Here is a 6,000-nt window from a genome sequence, read left to right as displayed (position 1 = left end):
GATGAAAGAATGTCCCTTCCGCCTCTCCACATTTCCAACATTTGTTGTCAGACAGATGGTATATCTTGGCTAACTTGACTGGGGTCATGTACCACCGGTATACCATTTTCATAATATTTTCCTTCAAGGCAGTACATGCCGTGAATTTCAAACCGGTGTTCCATAACCTTTCCCAGTCTGCAAACATAATGTTATGCCCCACATCCTGAGCCCATTTTATCATAGCGGATTTGACTGTCTCATCCTGTGTATTCCACTTAAGCAGCAAGTTATACATTCTCGAAAGTAGTTTACTTTTTGGCTCTAACAATTCAGTCTCTAGTTTCGATTTTTCCACCTGGAATCCAACTTTTTTATCTATTTTAAATACCTCTTGAATTTGCGCATAGTGCAACCAATCTCGTACCTTAGTTTTCAATTTCTCCAAACTTAGCAACCTCCAATTGTCTCCAGTTTTTTCAATTATTTCCCAATATTTAGGCCAGTGGGCCTCCATGTTGGGTCTCTTACGTGCCTTGGCCTCCACCGGTGAGAGCCACCTCGGAGTTTTACTCTCCAATAAGTCTTTGTATTTTATCCAGACCCTCCAAATTGCTCTTCTGACAATATGGTTTTTAAACAATTTGTGCACTTTGGCCTTGTCATACCACAGATATGCATGCCACCCAAACCCTTCCAGATCCAGGACATCAGTGTTCTCCAATAAAATCCAATCTTTCAACCAGCAGAAGGCTGCAGATTCATAATATAACCTCAAGTCTGGCAGGGCAAATCCCCCTCTTTCTTTCGCATCAGTTAATATTTTAAACTTTATTCGGGGCTTTTTGCCCTGCTAAACAAACTTAGAAATATCCTTCTGCCACTTTCCAAAACATTCCACCTTGTCCACGATCTGTAGGGCCTGGAACAAAAATAACATTTTCGGCAATACATTCATCTTTACAGCAGCTATTCGGCCTAACAAGGAAAGTTTCAGTCTTGACCATATATCCAAGTCTCTTTTGATTTCTGACCAGCATTTCTCATAATTATCTTTAAACAAATTCAAATTTTTGGAGGTCAAGTACACCCCTAGGTATTTTACTTTTTTAACCACATTCAGCTCCGTTTCTTTGGAGAACTCATCTGTTTCTGTAACTGTCAAATTTTTTGCTAAAACCTTGGTTTTTTGCTTATTTAACTTAAACCCCGCCACCCGACCAAAATCAGAAATTAATTCTAACACTCTTTTAGTGCTGGAGACTGGTTCCTGAAGTGTTAATACCAAGTCATCTGCAAATGCTTTCAATTTATATTGTTTCACTCCGACCTCAATTCCCTGGACCAACCGGTCCTTTCTAATCATATTTAGCAACACCTCCAGGACTGAAATAAACAATAGGGGGGATAGAGGGCACCCCTGGCGTGTCCCTTTTTCAATTTTAAACTCCTCTGTCACCACATTGTTTACTATCAATTTAGCTTTTTGTTCTGTGTAGATTGCTTCTATACCATTTTCGAACCCCCGCCCCACTCCCATCCCTTCCAAATTTTTCTTCATAAACATCCAAGAAATATTATCAAAGGCCTTCTCTGCATCAACAAAAATCAAAACCGCTCTGGTATTCAGATTTGTTTGTAGAAGTTCCAAAATGTCAATAATGTTTCTTGTGTTGTCAAACAAATGCCTACCAGGGAGAAAGCCAGCCTGGTCTTTGTGAATCACTTCATTTAGTACTTTTTTAAGTCTATTTGCCAAAATATCTGCAAAAATTTTATAATCCACATTTAGGAGTGAGATGGGGCGGTAGTTCTTAAGTTGGGTCTTTTCAGTCTCTGATTTAGGTACCAATGTGATGAAAGCTTCTTTCCACGTTTCCGGTGCCCTCCCTCCCTCCATTATCTGGTTGCAAACCTCCATCAAAGGTTGTATCAAATAGTCCTTTAAAACTTTATAATATTTGGAGGTTAGGCCGTCCGGGCCTGGGGACTTGCCAAGTTGAAGATTTTGAATGGCACTTTCAATTTCTTGCTGTGTAATATTACAGTTCAGGTTTGTTCTCATTTCCAGGGGTATTTTTTGTAATCCATTAGTTTTTAGAAATTGATCCACCTCTGAGGCTTTTTGCGGCCCTTGTGTATAAAGTTCTTTGAAGTACCTCTGGAAGCACTTTCTGATTTCCTCGGGTTTCTGAACCATTCTCCCTTCGATCTCTAGATTTGTAACCGTATTAAGCTTTTGTCTCTTTTTCAACTGCCAAGCTAGCAGTTTCCCACACTTATTCGCCGATTCGAAGGATCTTTGTTTCATTTGTTTAATTTTCCATTCCACCTCTTGGTTTATCAGTTTTGAATATTGCGCCTGGAAGAATTTCACTTCTCTTAACACGTCCTTCGACTTAGGCCTAGATCTTAATTTTTTCTCTCCTTCTCTTATTCTCTCCAATATCTTCTCCTTCTTTTCATTCCAGAGCCTTTTCTTAATCGTGTTTTGTTGTATTAGAAACCCTCTCATGACTGCCTTACTTGCGTCCCAGATTGTTCTTTTTTCCACAGTAGTATTCAAATTTATCTCAAAATAGTCCTTTAGAGTTTTTTGGGCCTTCTTAACAATCTCCTGATCTCTTAATATAGTGTCATTCATTTTCCATCTAAAGGATCCGGTTGGAGAAGTGTCAGTTTCATACCAGGGAGGTGGAATTCCTGGGGTACCAGTTGTCTGACAAGGGATTGGCCATGGATCCCAGCAAGGTTCAAGCGGTACTGGAATGGAAAACACCAAAGACCAAGAAGGACGTGCAAAGATTCCTGGGCTTCGGAAACTTCTATAGGAAGTTCATCAAAAACTTTGCCCGTTTAACAGTGCCCATCACGGATTGTCTTAGCAGCAAGAAAAAAATTGTTTGGACGGAAGAAGCGCAGCGGGCGTTCGAACACTTAAAGCAGCCGTTTGTGTCGGAAGAGCAACTTTTGCACGTAGATCTACAACAACCAATGAGGGTGGAGACTGACGCGTCAGACCGAGCGGTGGGGGCCGTGCTTCTCCAGCCGGGAAAAGATACGTCCGAATGGAGACCGTGTGCGTTCTTCTCGCGGAAGTTGAACAAATCCGAGAGGAACTACACAGTATACGACCGAGAACTGCTCGCCATTCATGAAGCATTCCGGAGATGGCGCCACTTGCTGATTGGGGCGCAGCACAAGGTTCAAGTCCGAACTGACCACAAAAATCTGGAATACTGGAGAACAGCACGAGTGCTGAACCAGAGACAAGTGAGATGGGCCCAGGAGTTCTCCAAATTCCACTTTGAGATTCGTTACGTGCCAGGCTCCGAGAACGTGAGGGCGGACGCTCTCTCCAGGAAACCTGAGTACTTAGAGGGGGAGGGAGCGCCTGAGGCAAGGCATGTAATCCCTGAAGACCGCTGGGTGTGTGGGGCGGCATTGGTGGGGCAGAGGGAACTGATAGAGGGTACTGAGAACGATGAATACGCCCAAGAGAAATTCAGAGAACTCAGGAGGACAGAGGAGAACACAGGGGGGTTTGAAGAAAAGAACGGGGCGTTGTATTACAAAGGGGCACTGTACATACCAGATGGGGAACTGAGGGGCAGAGTACTCAAGCAGTTGCATGACAGCCCCACAGCGGGGCATTTTGGACAGCACAAAACCATGTGGTTGGTTACCAGAGAGTTTTGGTGGCCCAAGGTGAGGGAGGACGTACGGGAATATGTCAGGGGTTGCGACAGGTGCCAGCGAGCGAAAGGGGAGAGGGTGGCGCCAGCGGGGCTATTACAACCCTTACCCACACCGGAAAGGCCATGGGAGGCAGTATCCATAGATTTTATGACGGACCTGCCAAAATCCAAGGGCAAAACAGCTGTCATGGTGGTGGTAGATCTATTAACTAAGATGTGTCATTTTATAGCCTGTTCCCATGCGGTCACCGCGGAGGAAACCGCCAAGTTATTTGTAGAGCATATTTTCAGGTTGCATGGCGCCCCCTTGAGGGTGGTCAGCGACAGAGGGAAACAGTTTACTTCCAGGTTCTGGAGGAAACTTATGAGCTTACTGCACGTGGAACTCAATTTCTCAACTGCCCGGCACCCAGAAACAAATGGGCAAGCGGAAAGGGCAAACGGGATTTTACAACAATACCTGAGGTGTTATGTAAAAGACAGAGAAAATGATTGGGTAGATAAGTTACCTCTGGCAGAATTTGCCTACAACAACGCGGAGAACGTGTCCACAGGGATGAGTCCTTTTCTGGCAAATTATGGGTGTCATCCCCGGGCATTTCCAGGAGAAGGAGGGGAGAGGTGGAGCGTGCCAGCGGCGGAACACTTTTTTGAAGAGATGGAAGCGATCCACCGTCAGCTTCAACTTAACTTAGAGAAAGCCAAGGAGGAATATAAGAAACAAGCAGACAGAAATAGGAGGGAAGGTGAAACTATAAGGGTGGGAAACCGGGTGTGGCTATCCACCCAAGGACTACCGTTCAAGGGAGGGAGTAAGAAATTGAGACCCAAAAGATTGGGACCCTTTGAGGTCATACAGCAGGTCAACCCAGTAACATTCAAACTCAGACTGCCCAGTCACATGAAATTGCACCCAGTATTTCACAGGTCATTACTGTCGCCGTACCGAGAGGGACGTGAGTGGGGGGAGCGTGAGAGAGAGGTCACCCAAACGCCCGTGATAGAAGAGAGAGAACGCGACATGAACGTGGCAGGAATCATTGATTCCAGGTGGAAGGGGAATCAGGTGGAATATCTGGTAGAATGGGAGGGGGAAGTTGAGTCGGAAAACACTTGGGTACCAGCAGAGTTAGTCAAGGACGAGGTGTTAATAGAAACATTTCATCAGCGTTTCCCAAAAAAACCGCAACCCGTGGCACGATTTAGAAGGGAACACTTTGGGACCACCGATGAGGAAGGGGAGTTTGAAGGGTTCCCAGAGTCAGGGGTGGGTGAGGAAGCCGACTCCGACGAAGAAGAGGAAGACGAGGAGAGAGACGGTACGCCGTGGTTAGAAGTGTTTGAATCCTCGGACGACGAGGAGAGTTCCTTCCGGGGCTTTCCGCCCTCACCGCCAGTGGGAGAGGAGGCGGGGGGGTGAAGGGGGCCCTGGGGGGGAGGTGGATGTCAGGGAACTGCCATCGGAGGGGCAGGTGGTGGAGAGGCTCCAGGAGAATAGGAGAGACTCTACAGCAGAAGAAGGAACCAGTAGGGGGAGAGCAGGAGTTCCAGCGGAAAGGGAATCGGGGGAGAGGCTCTGGGATACTTCTAGTGAGAACAGTGAGGAGGTAACAAGACCCCCTTTAGCAACCCCCACCTCTCGCCGGAAGCTGTCACGCAGAGAGTCCAGGAGGCGCATGTCCGTCAAACAACTTTTATGTTGGAGTAAGTTCCGTAGACGCCCACTGTTGGATTCTACCAGCGACTGACGGAGTCATGCTTTGGGGGCTCCGTTAGTGCCTAGGTTTGGGTGACCAGCCAAACCCCCAGAGGGATCAAGCTTTTACGCACAAGCAGCTCATTATCCCATCATAGAAATGATATATAACGAGTTGAAAAAGGTATTTAAGTATACCTTCCCTATGAAACCAGAGGCCTTTCTTTTGGGCATCGTCGGCCAGAGGGTGTTAAAGAAGGACCGAACATTTTTTATGTATGCAACAACAGCAGCAAGGATACTTGTCGCTAAATACTGGAAAACCCAAGATTTGCCCACACTGGAAGAATGGCAGATGCAACTGATAGACTATATGGAGCTTGCAGAAATGACTGGCAGAATCCGAGACCTGGGAGAAGAAGTTGTGGAGGAGGACTGGAAGAAATTTAAGGACTATTTACAAAAATATTGTAAATTGTATGAATGTTAAGAAAGATGTAAGATTATCAACAATATGGCACCAATAAGTTAGTTAAAAGGAATATGAAGATAAATGAAAATATAAGAAAAGATAAATTTTGGATAAATATTATGTTAAAATTAAGCTTTTAAGGCTTGGGTTAAATT

This window comes from Podarcis gaigeae (assembly GCF_964106915.1).
Source record: "Podarcis gaigeae genome assembly, chromosome: 1".
Taxonomy (NCBI): domain Eukaryota; kingdom Metazoa; phylum Chordata; class Lepidosauria; order Squamata; family Lacertidae; genus Podarcis; species Podarcis gaigeae.
Note: the sequence above shows the minus strand (reverse complement) of the source record.